This window comes from Drosophila nasuta, chromosome 2L (genome assembly GCF_023558535.2).
Source record: "Drosophila nasuta strain 15112-1781.00 chromosome 2L, ASM2355853v1, whole genome shotgun sequence".
In the NCBI taxonomy this organism is placed as follows: domain Eukaryota; kingdom Metazoa; phylum Arthropoda; class Insecta; order Diptera; family Drosophilidae; genus Drosophila; species Drosophila nasuta.
In genome coordinates this window covers 27,483,901-27,500,474 of record NC_083455.1, presented here as the reverse complement: position 1 = coordinate 27,500,474, position 16,574 = coordinate 27,483,901, and the positions used below count along the sequence as shown (strand labels likewise).

At 38.6% G+C, this 16,574-nt stretch overlaps 1 long non-coding RNA gene across 1 annotated transcript in view; it reads right to left on the bottom strand.

Annotated features, from left to right (window-relative positions):
- Positions 1–662: 662 nt before the first annotated feature.
- Positions 663–16,574, bottom strand: part of LOC132788629 (uncharacterized) — a 74,563-nt gene continuing 58,651 nt past the window's right edge. The window contains exon 7 of the long non-coding RNA XR_009632641.1: positions 663–858. This is a non-coding gene — a long non-coding RNA (uncharacterized LOC132788629). The remainder of the gene's footprint in view (positions 859–16,574) is intronic.

The following is a 16,574-nucleotide window of genomic DNA, read 5'->3' as shown; positions in this document are numbered from 1 at the left end:
TTTTTCAGTCCGGGGGCCGAAGAAAACCGGCCGAAATCACAAAATCCAGGATATCTAGAGAACCGCAAGGACGATTGAGATGAAATTTGGCAGGATAATAGTCCTTGCCAAGAAACTTCGATTGACACTAGTCCGGCAAGGATCGGACAGGATATGGCCGAGATATAAGCTATTTTCTCTGAACAAAAAAGTCCTTGTAACTTTGTTACTTACAGGACATTCGTCCTTTTTGGTATGCCAATCGGTTTGTATTTAAAAGAGCTATCCTTCTGCCAAAGGACATCCCGATCGTCCTTCAAATGGCCGAGATACGGCGGATTTTCGGGAATTTTGCCAATTTTTCTACACCTACCCCTTAAAAAAATTTCAAGTGCATTTTTTGGTATTATCCTTAAAATCCTTGAATGCCAATCGATAGTCCTGTTTGTTGTGATTACAAAAATGTGTATCCTTGCTAAATCCTTAAGGATTTGACAGAGCTATGGCTGAAAAGCGAATGTGTACCATATCCTTGCGTATTTTTAAAGGACACATATTACCAGGATCATAGAGAGGAATTTTATTGATTGACTACAGACTTTTGACTTATACAAATACTTTTATTATTGTTGAACAAGCAATACATTAAACTAAAATTAAAATTTGTATATACATAGATTTATCGAATTCCATGTATTTGTGCACCGCTGATATCCAATAGCTAGCAAAACGAATGTAGTTCTCTTTTGGCTCCAGAGTTCCATTCAAGGTGATTAGACATTCTTTATCCTCGCTGAAACAGGATACGCGATATTTAGATCCTCCGCTTTGTTGGCCTCAATTCGTTTCCACTGCTGAGATTACGCTGATGCCCGCTTTCTGGAAATATAAATAAAACTGGTTTGCATCAAATGGGCGTATCATTCAAACATAATGGGGCTTTAAATAAGTTATCTAATAACAAAGTCATTTGTCAAATGTAATAAAACAAAGATCGCATCTGAGATAATCTGGTGAGGCAGATGGTTAATTAGTTCAGACAACAAATTACGAATTGGAAACAGGCAAAGGGGGGAGAAAAAGACAGAAACTAACACGCTAATAACTCTCATTAAATGCGACCAAAAACACGCACACAAATCAGAGCCACAATCGCCAAAGCGGACCCATTCATTACATCAAAGACAGCAGCAGCAGCAATAACAACAACAACAACAACAACAGATATAAAAGCGTATAAAAAAGAGAGCACGCGGAAGTGTTTACAAATGTCAAATCAAAGCTTGAGCAAAAAAAAAAACAAAAAATAAAAACCCTTCTCTATGCACAGTAGACATATATGGCTCGAAGAAAGAAAAGAAATGAGATGAAAACGAAAACAAAAACGAAAAGAGAATGGGATGGGAATTTAGGGGGTGGGAAGAGCTGAAAGAGATAAATGGAGGTAACCGCATCTGAATCTGGAATCCCCAAATGTAACATGATTTCAAAGTTTCTCATGTCAATTTGAGATTTGGAATCGCGTTGAGAAAACGTAACGAAAATGTCAATACCATTGACATTTGTTTCAGTACTCGAGGAGCAAACCTCCTAAAATGACGACAACAAAACAGCAACACAGCAAAACAGCTAAACAAGAAAACAACAACGGCAACAACTACACACACACACACACACGACAATAACAATAGCAATAACAACGAGTCGAGCCAAAGGCCATTAGCGGTCGCGAGATGCACTAACAACAGATGACGCTGCCGCACAGTGGAATGCTGTCGTTGTTTTGTCTGACAAAATATGCAAACTTGGCACAAAAGAGAGTTTTTTACGACGATTGGAGAAACATTAAAATTTGTGTCTAAGCTATTACTAATTATTTAATATGGAAGTTAGATTTTCAATTAATGAATTTAATGAATTAAAATTTGCTAGAAATTTGTCTAAATCATCATTAATTATTGAATATTTAAGTTAGATATTCAATTAATGAATTTAATGAATTAAAATTTGCTAGAAATGTGTCTAAATTATTATTAATTATTTAATATTAAAGTTAGATTTTCAATTAATGAATTAAAATTTGATAGAAATTTGTTGTCGTTGTTTTATTTGACAAAATATGAAAACTTGGCACACAGCTGGAGTTTTTTGCCACGATTGTAGAAACATTAAAATTTGCTAGACATGTGTCTAAGCTATTATTAATTATTTAATATTAAAGTTAGATTTTCAATTAATGAATTTAATGAATTCAAATTTGCTAGAAATTTGTTGTCGTTGTTTTATCTGACAAAATATTCAAGCTTGGCACGAAAGAGAGTTTTTTTGCCACAATTGGAGAAACATTTAAATTTGCTATTATTATTATTTTTTATTTAATTATTATTAATTATTTAATATTAAAGTTATATTTTCAATTAATGAATTTAATGATTTAAAATTTGCTAGAAATTTGTCTAACTCATCATTAATTATTGAAAATTCAAGTTTGACTTTCAATTAATGAATCTCAATAATTTGTTTATTTTTTGTTGATCAATGCTTGCCACCCACTGTGCGGCGTCGACGTCATCGCGAGCGCCTTCACTTGATGTATTGTTTCAAGACATTTGATTTATATCACTCGACGAAACAGAAGAAGTAGAGAACGGAGGGGGAGTGGGAGGGAGTTTGGGAACGCATTTCTCCATTTGCTTTTTGGGTCTGGTAATGAAACTCCAATCAGCACGTTGGTCAGCATCAGCTTCAGACTTTAGCAGAAACTCTTGTCTTGTGTCTTGTGTGTGTCTGATGTCTTGCTGCTCTTTTGCTCTGTGGCATGCTGGTGTGGCAGGCAGGGGGCAAGCTGTGGCAACGACGCGACGCGTTGCGTAACGCAGCTGGAAAGTGGAGCAATCGTTGCTTTCTTTGCCTTGTCTCTGTCTCTGTGTCCGTCTCTGTCTTTCTTTCTTTCTCTTGTCTGTGTGCTATCTACGTTTTTTTTTTGGTTTTTGACAACTGCATGATGCATTGCCCCAGTGGCCCAAAGTGGGTGAAAGGCTTCACATAGCTGGCTGGCTTGGTTGCTTGCTACACAATCTGCAGTCTGTAGTCGCTGTCGAGTCTGTCTTAATTTACGACTCTGACGACCACGATAACAATTTGTCAGCTTAATGGCAAACGAAGGATGCGCGGCGACAAGTGGACGCCACGCCAACTCCTTTCGAAGCAGTCCCGCTCCCTCCTCCTCCTCCTTTCGCTTGCTCCACGCTTTCTTGGATACGGAAGAAGGTATCAACACAACTCACGAAATCCAAAAAAGGAAAAACAATAAAAAATGTTGCGTTTATTTCGAGAAATAATTGCGATTGCTGTGCTTCGCATTTTGAATGCATTTCGCGTGACTCAGCAGCAACAACAACAACAACAACGAGAGCATTGCAAATGCGACTACAAAACAATTAGAGCTAATTGTGCAAGCGAGACAACAACAACAACAACTGCAACGCATGCATCGCATAAGTGTATTTTATTGCTGGGCACTTTGGCAACTCTGTCACAGCTCTTAGATTCGCCTCGTCGCTCGCTGCGTCTCGCTCTTTCCCAATAAACAGCTGATTTCGTACCTCACATAACTCACACACACACTCACATACACATACGCACACGCTCATAAGTTCAGCTACAATCTGCATACCAATTGACAAGCCCATGAAGCCAACGATCCCTCCACAACCCACACACACACACACACACACACACACACACACACACACACGCATACAATAATAATCCGACTACAGACAACAACAAAGGCAACAAGCAACAAGTCGAGACTGCAGGCACCTTGTGCCCATGTCATTGGCTCAAGCGAATGTATTCATTAGTCGTCGCATTGCCGGCGTCTAACTCACACACACACACACACACACACACACTAACACACATGCTGGCAATTACAAGTCGTTGAATTTATGCTAATCTAACTGCAAGTCCCGGGGGCCAACAACTGTTCGTACACTCCTCGCTGTTTGTCATTTGATTTGTAGCTAAAGCAAGCCGCGTGTCACGACCTATCGGTAAGGAGTATGGCTTTGAAAAAGAACCTCAGTAGTATCAATATTAGATCTATACTATGTTGATTATATATACCAATATTACACCTATGTATATAATCTATCAAATAATGCCAATACACAATACTGCAGGCAAAGAAAGTGTGAGTAAAACTTAATGTGCATTATATTATATTAGATCTATACTACATATGTTGATGATATGTCTATATATATCAATATTAGATTGATGCTATATTGATATGCATATATAAAAAAAATATAGTATAAATCTAATATTGACACTAATAACACACTAACCCTAACTCTAATTTTCATTGCCTGTAATATTTTGCATTGACATTATTCTTTAGTTCATCATAATTATTATTATGCATAAGCATCATTCAATTTAATGTTGTTATATAATTTGCCAATTAGCATCATCATTATCATTAAGTTTATTTACAAAAGCACTGTTATTAATTTCATTGTTATAAAATTATGAGCGTCACAATTGCATATGATAATATTAACTCTTTGCATAGGAATTTGTTAGACTTCAGTATGAATGCAGCCTTCTAGCTTTAGAGACCTGTACAGTAGTATAAGTGTTCCTTAAAAATAGTGCACACATTCCTTGCTACTTTACAGCAACAGCTACTGTACTTCATAGGCCTGAAGAAGAAAGCACAACAATTTTATTGTTCTCACTTAGAGTGACAAGTTCTCACTGAGAACAGTAAGTCATTTAGAATGAGAACAGTCTGTCACTTAGAGCGAGAACAGTATAGGCTTGTACTCTTCATGAGTTAGTACTACACTTGTCTCTTTTTAACACGCTGTACACGAAGCGAAATTATAAGAACAGCTTGTGTGTGCTTTTGTCCAACTGTGCACATGAGTTCAGTATTTTTCAACACATATGTACATATGTATATTATATAGACATACATACATTGCAAGGAAAGCGACAAAGCTTTAGCATTTGAATTGTTTCTATCATTAAAAGCAATGTAAGCTGATTTTAATAGAGTATGAAAATACGTTAAGTATTCGATTTAAATGAATTCTTTCTATCATTAAAAGCAAGTTAAGCTAGGAAACGCATTTAAGAGTATTTTTAAATACGTTAAGTATTAGATTTGAATGTTTAAATAGAGTTAAATGTATTATTGCTCTAACAGCGGTAAACTTTCGTATTCACTTTTGCATATTCTTCGCTTCTTCGTGTCACGCGACCATCGCGAATTCGTAATCAGCGAGGGACAACTACAACAACAACAACAACTACTACATCGACTACGACGACAACGAGTTATGTTCAATTACGCCACTCTAACTCTAGCAGTAGTTGTGGTTGTAGTTGTGTTCGTGTTTGTGTTTGTATGTGTGTGTGTAACTCGAAGCTATCTACGCATTCGCATTTGTTTGGCATATGTTTTCATTAATCTTACTTAGAGACCCACCTGGAGCAAGGAGTGGGAAGTGGAGAGAGAAAGAGACCCGAAGATAGTCGCAACAAGCCCACATGCAAAACGGGGCTGAGCTGGACTTGGGCTGGGCTGTAAGCCACCATAAAAGAGAGGAGGCGAGCAAAGGGAGGAGGGAGAGGGAGGCAATCGAGGGCTGTTGGGAAATGATCATGGCGTTAATCAGGGCATGTGCCAAAGCCAGTCAAGGTTAAGCTTGGACACAACACTACACTACACTCTTGAGGTTTCTGCACAACTCTCTGATGACTCAGAGATAGAGACACGTTGATTGAGTTGAGGAAACAGCGATTAAAGTGGTAACAAAACAGGCAAAGAAAAGAGTTTGTTGTTATATAGTATCTTTGTATCTCTGCGAGCGAAGTCAAGGTTGAGCACATTATGATAAATGAGAATGCGTCCAAGAAGCAGTCAAAACAGAACGAAACTACTTTAATTAAATGGCAACATTATCAGTCATGAAACAGCTTTTATACTCTGTAAATCAAAGAGAGAATAATTGGTAAGTGCTTGAGTAGAGGAAAACAGCTTTGATACCCTCTAAATCCAAAAGATAATAACTTGTGAAGAGGAAAACAGCTTTAAGGAAATCAATCTCGTCACAGTTTGAACCTTGAAAACTCAATCTTTAATTAACTAGAACTGATGAAGTCGAAGTTGAATAGATTCCCATTACAGGGTATCTGGCGATTATTCACGCCTCTGTGGCTTAAAATTCCGATTCGCTTTTTTGGTGCTGTCAAATCATTTTTGGCATTTTTACGGCCCTCGCTGATTGTTTATTCAGTGGAGTTCAATTGTTCGGCCGTTTGATTTTGCGCTGCACAAATGCCATTTAAATTTAACCTTTTCAGCAGCCGATTTCAATTGCCGCCAAACCGTGTTGCTGTTGCTGTCCCGCCTCCTCTCCTTTCTGGATCCATTTGCTCCATTGCTAAACTATGCAAATTTCATGGCTACCAGCAGCAAAAATAAACAGCAAACGGCAGACGAAACTCATCAGGCCAAAAGCCGGCAATTGAATCGATTGAAGCGCCATTGAATGTCTACCTGCCCAAACCCCCTAATCCGACACAGACATCCCCCTCTGCCCCTCTTTGATCCCCTCTTCAGTCATCCCGCCAATTCTCTCCCCTCTTCAGTTGAAAATCCCATTTAAAATTCGCTGAAGAGGCCGTTGACTATGACGCGAATGATGAGGCTGGAAAACCGCAATATCATGTTGTTTAGTATCATTAAAGCACTTGACGACGCGAGAGAAGGGAGAGGGAAGGGGGAGAGTACTTGCCCCCTGGCCACATTGCACGCCTCAATGCTACACATTTCAAGTGAGCCAACAATGGATGGCAAAGCAGCCTCAATGGCAGCCCAATGGGCATTGTATGCAGATCAGCAGCGGCTAAGCCCAAAAATAGATACTTGTCTCTCTCTCTCTCAGAGCCCCGCAACAAAAGGGATTTCGATCGGATCGAGTAAATGATATGCTACCGCTACAGAGCTTCAATTGTGGAGTGAAGTGAAGTGAAGTGAAGTGGAGGAGTGGCTTTGTTCCCATTGAAAATTGTTTTTGCTCAATTTGGTAATCTTGGAATGATCGATATCCGATAGATAGCTTGCCATCAAATTCAAATTGGGAAAGTGTCTGACAGAAACTCGCTTGACATTCTACGCCAAAAGGCTTTCAATTATCGCGAGTTTCGCTTGCAGCTGCATTCTTGAGCAGATCGCGTTGATTACAATGCCCATTAGCATATGTAGCACGTAGCTAGAAGAAGTGAGGGGAAAAGCAGCCTAGAGCTCAGAGCTTGGCTTCGCTGCTTTGCGCAAGCGACAACGCGACGCCTCGCAACAGTTAAGAGGCAAAACAGAATCCCGCGGCGCATCGCACAACTTACAAATTTTGTAATTGCCAAACAAAGCGAACAGCTTTGAAGGAGGAGGAGGAGGAAGAGCAGCAGCAGTGGGAGGCGACTTGGATTCACACAGCGAAAACAACAGCCAAATAATGCGCCAAATTATAGTAGATATGTATATAGTCAGAGAGAGAGAGAGACCCAGAGAAGAGCTGCTCGGCGGGCAATGTGCACATTGTGCAAATACTTTGCTGACAAAATGCAGGCGAAGCGACTCCAGACAACGCGCTCTTTGAAAGTGAAACTGAAACTGACACCGACTAGAGATGGGGGCTGCTATGCGATATATAAACTACAATAAACGATGATTGTTACTATCGATTATGCCATAGTTTATACTATCGATTAGTTGACAGTTTATACGATCGATAAGGCGATAAATTCTACTATCAATTAGGTGATAGTTTACACTATCGATTAGGCTATAACTTTATAGATTTGTCAGAACAATACTACATTGATTAAGAAACTCTTCAAACTGATTAATCATCTAACTGCTAGACTGAGCTTGCTATAAATTTTAGCCTTTCCTCAATCAAGGAAACCTTAAATTTGTATATAAACGAGGATCGATTCTTTTATTTAATAAGTGAAGAACACAGAAATCTTCAGCTCTTAAAAGAACTTAAAAGAAAGAAACGTCATATGTTCTCTTCCGAAGTTAACGAAATTGAAAAAATTGTAAATCTCGATTATCCAAAGCTAGCTTCAAACTTAGAATTTACTTGTAATTAAAATGATTTATAGAAATTATATGATATGGTGAATGGGCCACGCCTATGGAGTCAAAAATGTAACTCAACCTTCGGTTATCATCAGTAAAGAAAAATAATATGCAAAGAATATTCTGTTTCAAATTTCAACGAAATTGAAATGTAATGAATTGTAATTTTCGATTATCAAAATCTAGTTTCAAACCAAGAATTCTATTGTAATTGAAATAAATTCAAAACTGATATACTTTGCAATGTATAAAACCTCACACATAGAGTCAAAATCTAACCCACGCTTCGGTCATCGTCTTGTAAGAAGAAACGCCTACTCATGCCCGAGATGAATTAAGGTAGCATATCACATATCAACAATGAGTCAACGCTTCAAGTCCATCTCTATGTCAGACTGCCACTCAAAGGCTGACTACAATTCCAGCTTCAAAGTTGAGCTTCAGGTTGAGCTCCAGCTACAATTGCGACTGCGAATGCGAATCCAACTCCGACGCAGTCATTGGAGGGCAATTACAAAGCAGTATTACGAAAAGAAAAGGGGCACATCAAATGCCATGCGATCACTTGTTGTGTGTGTGGCAAGAAGAAGAAGAAGAAGACGAAGAAGAAGAAGAAACAGATGAAGGGGAGGCTATCTATAAGCCATGTGATTAGCCCAAAGACCGACACGATGATGATGGCCCACATCTCTCACAACGCTCAATTTGTTGGCCCCTCGAGGCAGCTGTCGATGTGATTGTAACTTGGCTGTAAATGCGGAAGTTGGCTGGCAAAACGGTTTCTTTGTTTTACAACTGTATTAGGACCCCATAGGTGGGTCAATCCCCCTCCACCTCTTCCCCTCCGATCCCCTCCTTAGCTTGCGTTGCGGGCGTCGTGCAATTACGCGCACCGCCCGCTGGCTTTGTGGCTCGTTTTTATTATTAAATGAAATCAAAAGCAATCATAAATAAACTTAAACTCGTTTGACCACAAAACACTACGAGCCACACAAGATACAAAGATACAAATAACAAGAGCAACAACAAAAACAACAGAAACAGCAACCGTCAAGTTATTTATACTTAAATAAACTACAGATTGGTATGTAAAAAACGTGCAACTTTAATGCGAATGCGGGGCAACAAAAAACCAAAAACCCAAAACTACAAAAATGAAAATGAAAACAAACAGAAATCGAAATAAACAAAAAGATATGTGAGCCACGGACTCTCAGATTCGCCACTCCACAAATGGGATACGCAAGACTCACAAGACACAAGCCCCAAATAACCAAATAACCAAATAAAAAAGCGAAGGCACTCCAACTGCCTTTTTCGTGGCTTATCGAGTGTGCTATATACTGAAGTACAACAAGTGTGTGTGTGTGTGTGTGTGTGTGCCTCGCATGATTGGCTCCGTCTCCGCGTCTGGCATTAACTTTGGCTTTGGCAATGCATTGCATTGAGGTAGAGTAGAGTAGACATTACAGTACAGTAAGCTCGGCCAGTTGTCGTGTTGTAATGTAATTGTTGCAGCGACACTGACGCCACCCTCTCTCTCTCTCTCGCTCTCTGTCTCTCTCTGCCCCATCTCCATTCTCAGGTACCTCCCCCCTCATCAATACCTGACTGCCGCCTTCGACAGCTTGTGGACATTACTCATTCAACTGAGCAGCTCGCAAATTCAATTGAACGCAAAAAAGCAAGCGTTAAGTTGTAATCGCACACAACGAGCATGAAATGCGCTACAGTCAGTCAGAAATAGCATATTAGTTCACTCAGTTATTAAATATCAATTCGATCAAATATGTAATACTGCATACTATTTAATAACTGAGCCAATGAAAAAAGTCTAGATCTATAGATAAACTTTTAATCAACTTTTCTTATTTTCATACAGCTGAATCTCTCCTTTCTTTGACTATTCCGCAGCACTACAGCCAAATATATAACTCATCTAGTGTAAAAAGTCTAGAACTATAGATAAACTTTGACAGATTCTTTAAATTCTCTTATTTTCACACACCTGAATCTTTCCTTTCCCTGGCTGCTGACTTTTCCTCAAATGCTCTACCATAAGCTCAGCTCCAAAGGGCATATTAGATCACTTAGTATTAACTCTATCAAATATGTAGTAATGCATACAAATAAATACTATAATAATGTGGAAAGTCCAGAACTATTAATAACTTCTTTAACTTCTACTATTTTCACACACCTGAATCTTTCCCTTCCCTGGCTGCTGAGTTTTCCACAACTTTTCATTCAAGTCAATAACTCAGCTAGTGTTAAAAGTCTAGAACTTTAGTTCAGCCCTAACAACTTGTTCAACTTCTTTTGCTGTCACACATCTAAATCTTTTCTTTCGCTGACTTCTAAATTTTCCACAACATTGCATATAAATAAATAGCTGAACTGATGTAAAAAGTCTAGAATTATAGATCAACTTCAACTTTAGTTGAACTTCTATTGCTTTCCCCCAACTGAATCTTTCCTTTCCTTGGTTGCTGACTTTTCCACAACAGTCCATTTAAATTATCTTTTATCGGTGTTTCCTTCCTGTTTTCTCTCCATCATAAATCTCGCTGGTCTCTTCCGTTTCACATCTTTCTCAATTGCATCTCATCGATTGATCCTCTGCGTGCAACGCGCAGCGTCTTTCCTGGGTCGGCTTAACTCTGATCTTTAGCAGGCAGGCAGCTCGTGCTGCTCGTGTTGCCTGTTGCCGGAGTTTAAGTTTCACAGTTTTGTGCTTCGATTTCAGTTGACTGTTTTTATTATATATCTGTGTTTTTTTTTTGTTTGTATCGCTTTATCATTCCCCTGCTCCATCTCCGTCTCCATCTCGGGCAGCAGCTCCTTTATGATCCAGTATTTACAAGCGTGTTTAATCGTAATCGCCAAGAGACTCAGACTCAGACTCCGACTCACTCGTGTGCACAATGTGAACAACGTTGTTGCTTTAATTGTTGATGCTGTATCTGTATCTGTTTCTGGCTTTTGGCTTTTGCATATAAATATGTATCTCACAAGTATTTTTCGTTCGCTCACTTGCCGCACAATCAATTCACTGCTCTGATGTTGATGTTGATTTTTATTTCAGTTTCCCACTCATTTGCATTTACCATAAATTCAATTAAACTGTCTGTCGAAAACTCTTTTTCTCTGTTATGTTTTCTTTCTGCTTTCTGCGTCTCCTTTCTCCTCCCCCTCTTTCTCAACTTGTTTCCATTTCATTTCCCTCTCTCATTCTCCTCTGTTAGCATCACTTTGTGACTTTTCTTGATTTCTTCCTTCTTTTTGACTTTTCGCAGCTTTCGCGATGTTTTCACGCTTTTAATTCAATTGCAATTGCACAATTAATCATGCGCTTGGTACACCTTGGCACACACACACACACCCCACACCCTCACACCCCTCAAAGTTTGGATTTCCCTAGTGCGTGTTCAACGCTTGAGGTTCAACGGAGCGTATGAGCGATTTTTATGCTGTGTCTCTGCTTGATGTTGAACTCTTTTGTGTTAATTAAACGCTTTAATATCTGCGCTGCGCTTTGTTGACGCTGTCATAACAGTACACACACACACACACACACACACTTGCACACACATACACACACACCCACTGGCGGCTGAAACAATTGCATTTTTTAGTGTCGTTCCGTGCAAAATGATTGATTTGATTTCTCAGGCGAGTCAAGCAAGCAAGTAACAACAACTACAACAACTATTAAACAACCAACGCACAATAGTAACATACACACACACACTCGCACACACTTGGAGATTTATGGCGTTCCAAGTGCATGAAATTGTATTTTATTCAAAATCCACCTCAAGTATTTTTCAATATCTTTTCTGCTTTAGCTTTGGCGTGCTGCCTCAACTCGGAGTCGAAGTCTCGGAGTCGGTGGCTTTTAAGGTGCGTCGTGTTCGAGTTCGTGTTTTGAATAGCGGAAATTCCACATGAGCACACACATAAAGTCAACCGCCTGCCGCAGTCGCAGCAGCAGTCGTAATTACAGCCACAGATGCAAAAGTATCTCACAGATACATCGACTCACTGTAACATTGACATTTAGAATGCAACACCGAGGCACGAACCATTCATAATAATGCACCTCTCATGCCCCGCCCCACCTCTCGACGAACTGCTGGAAAAATCAACAGAAAATCAAGAAAATCGACTTGATCGGAAAATCGAATATCGAGCGAAAACGCAAATGAAAACGCACTCGAGCTACAAACAACTCTACAAATCCACTAACCTTGTGCCCCTGACCATAAAAAATTGCGTATCGATTCCGTCGTCGTTCCCTCTCTCTCACTCTCTCTCTCTCTGTTCCCCTCTAGCTCACTCGCTGTATCGATATTGAAGTCGTGGCCTGGCCAATTACAATGCACTTGCCACTTGCCCCTGGAGTGGGCCACAAGATGTCGACCACGACCACGACCACAAAGTGAAACCAAAGCTGGGTGGGAGTATGAATGCATCTGAGTGGATGTTGGCTGTGATTCACATCCACAGATTGAGGCAGTCTTGAGCAGGTGTTTGTTGCAAGTTTCACTTTCAACTCTTAAGGCAATTAAATTAAGACATTGAAGAAGGAAGGATGCAGAGCACAGAGAAAGAATAACTTGTAGTTCACAAATTTATCCCAAATGGAAGACAACGAAGATATCCTAACAAAAGATAGTTCGAAGTGCTTCACTAATCAAACCATGAGAGATGAACTAAATAATTTAGTTTAAAATCCCTCATTGAAGCAAAGTACTAAAAGATGAATACAAAATTAAGTGAATTTACAATTTCATCTTAAATGAAAGTCAACGAAGATAACCTAATAAAAGTATTTCTGTAGAAGTCGAAGTAATGAGAAGACAGTACGAGAAAAGCTTCACTAATTAATGAAACATTGAAATATGAACTAAATAATTTACTTTAAAATCCACTCATTGAAATAGATACAAAATTATGTCTACCAAAAAAAGTGAAGAATGCTAAATAAAGCAAAAGAAGTGGAAAAGAATAGAAAATATAAAGAAAGAATATAGTTCACAAAGTAATCTCCAATGGAAGCAATAAAAGTATTTCTTTAGAGAAGAGGGTAAGAAAAGCTTCACTAATTATTGAAACAATGAGATATGAATAACTTACTTTAAAAATTAAATAGCTACTAAATGATGTCTACCAAATAAAGTGAAGAATGCATTATCAAGCAAATGAACTGTGAAATCTTTCACTGAACATGTTTTCCATCAGGAAGTTGAACTAGCAATTGCTACTTTAATGTCTAATTAAATAACAAATTTTGTTTAAAATCCATTAATTGAAGTGGATGCTAAGTGATGAATACTAAATTAAATGAAAAATGCATAATTCCAAGGAAACAAGAACTTAAAGTTCGTAATTTAATCTCCAATGGAAATCAAAAAAAGATATCCTAACAAATGTATTTCTGTAGAAGTTGAAGTGATGAGAAAAGAGTATGAAAAGCTTCATAATTAATGCAACGATTAGCGATGAAATCATTAAGATTAGCTAAAAATCACCTCAATGAAGTAGCTACTAAGTGATGAATACAAAATGTAAAATAAGGCTAATGAAATGGGAAATCCTTCAACTAGGAAGTTGAACTAACAACTACTACTCTAATGTCTAATAAATATTTATTACGAATATAAATTTTAAAGCTCCTCACATTAGTACTTCATCTGCCTTGGCATAAATCGCACCTTTCCCCACTTCGAACACCTCAGTAGCGTAATAAATTGTTGTCTCTTTGAATGGCTGTTGTTAATCATGCAAGGTGTGACATTAAAGACATTACTTTACTTGCTAATAGGCAGCTAAAGATCTTTCCATTAATTCCAACATTTTCGCAATGCATTTCCCCTTTTTTCCTCCTCCTCCCATCATCATCAGGCATTCAACTCCCAGCATGCACAATGTTTTTCGCAACAGCGCAAAAATATTTGTTTGGCAACGAGGAAAATGAGAAATAAAAAGCAGCAGCACATAAAATGTTCTCGAGTCGAGTCGAGACATGGGCACGCTTCGCAGTGCAGTTCGAACATCATCAACGAATCGAGTCGCAAAGCAACAATGCTGTAATGACCCACTCAGCAAGAGCAACCACAGCAACAACAACAGCAACATCAGGCAATCCCAAGCACAGCAAACTGCAGCTCGATACTCATAAGTCAAACAACAACACTTGGCAACAAAAGATGGCATCATAAGTTAAACATAAATGTCGGCATTAAGGCATTTGTGACAATGGCCAAAAGCGACTTTAACTGGGCCCAAACAGGCAAAGTAGCAGCAACATCAACGATGTCTAACACACTGCACCAGCAACCAAGCAACCAAGTGGCCAAGACACAACAAGTTAAGAGAACTAAACGCAGCTAAGAGAGAGAGCTCGAGACTCGCTTACGTTCGTTACGTTATTTGCTGGCCAAATACCAGATTCAGTTCCACCTTAAGCCGGCCCCAGTCTCAGTCGCTGCCTCAGTCGCTGTCTCGGTCGCTGCTTCAGTCGAGTCCAAAGCTTGGCGAGGCGAAAACGAAATCAAGCTGAAACCGAAAGTCAGACGGAGCTGAACTCCAACATCGAGAGTGAGGCGCCGCATCGAGAGTCTCTTCGCGCAGAAGAAAGAATTCGACAGTCAAATCTCCAAAGAGACTTCGCTGTCGCTGCCTCAGTCGCAGTCTCAGTCACAGTCAGCGTTGACGTCGCTGCTGCGCATGCTCATTTTTGGCGTCTTCAAGCAAATAGCCCAACTACCAAAGGTTTCAGTCGTATTTTTGGCAGCCGAACGTGCGGTGCTTTTGGCCAACAGACTCGCGCGTGTGTTAGCCCACAAAAAAGCAAATAAAAACAAATATACGCTAATCAAAAAAATAGCAGCAGCAGCAATTGTGAGTCTAATTACAACAAGTGCGTGAGTTGAAATAAAATGTATGAGGAATCAGTGTGAATCGAATTCAAAGCAAAGTTTAAAGTGCACAAATATTGACAGAGACAAGAGTTCGAGATACAAAAGTATCTGCAAGTTACAGAGCTGCATCTCGTATCTCACATCTGTTTAGATGCTTGCCAAACTCAACTCAACTCGACTCGACTCAACATTTTATGCAAATTATGACTTTTGCAATTAACGTACTACGACTAAAATACACAGCAAAAACAACAAATTATTGTAGCTGCAGTATCAAGAAATAATCATAATAATTGCAATAACAAGTTGAAAATATTTGAAGTTTGCGTTATTAATTAAATAAAAAATTGCAAATCAACGTTGATTAACATATAACATGGCAACAAACATGGCCAAAAGCAACCACAACAGCAACATCAACATCTATAAGAAGTGAGACCCAAGTGCACTCGCATTTGTATTCATATTCACAAAAGATTATTCGTAGCAACCGCAGAAGACCCAAAACTTGAATCTAAACTCAAATTGAAAACTGAAAACAGAAAACTGAAAACTAAAAACCGTGGAAAAGCTTCAAGTGTGAGGTTCTCGTGTGATCTCTGATCATTATTATTACTTGTGTGTATGTGTGTGTGTTTCTCTGTGTGTTTGTGTGAACAAGTCGGGCGTGCATTAATTACAAATCTATTTAAATGAGTCCGACAGCTGAGCACAGCAGGTGAACGCGTCGACCAAGTGTTAAAGATGATCATTAAAAATCATGTTGCAATGTTGCCAACTACTCTGCGACTAGAAGATTGACAACATCATCATCTTTAATTCTTTTGAAATGTGAATTTCGAATTTAAATAAAATGTCAATCTTCAGATTAAGCTGACAACTGACAAACATAATGTTCTCCACAAAGATTTAATACCCGCTTAAACTACATATTATTATGTCGAGAATGCTCAACTTGAAATTCGCAATATATAAAATGTTGTGCTCAAGGAAACTTATAAATCTGTTCGGAATATATATCGTCAGAATAATTCAACACAAGTTGCAAATGTTTCATTTGCAAGCGACTAGAATTAGTTCCTGAGGAATGCGAGTAAACTTGTCTAACACCTTGCCTAAGCAAACGTGTGATTTTGCTAGTCGTCTCTAATTAACTTTAAACTATTCTTGCATAGTAAAACTAAATTTAATTCCATACTATTCGTTGCATAGTATTCCTATATAGTATAGACACAATATGAAACTAAATTTGGTTCCATAATATTCCTATAAAGTATACAGATTATGACACTACTAAGAATTCAATACAAAAAACTATTCTTATTGACATGTTATGAAACTATGTTTAGTTCCAAACTGTTCTTATAGAAGACATACATATATACATAGTATGAAGCCAACTCCATACGAAATAGTTCTTTAAGGAACTGAACTAGTTTTTTTTTTGGAAATGAACGCGCATAAATACGATTATTTATTCAATCTTTAATTCCCGTCTAACACCT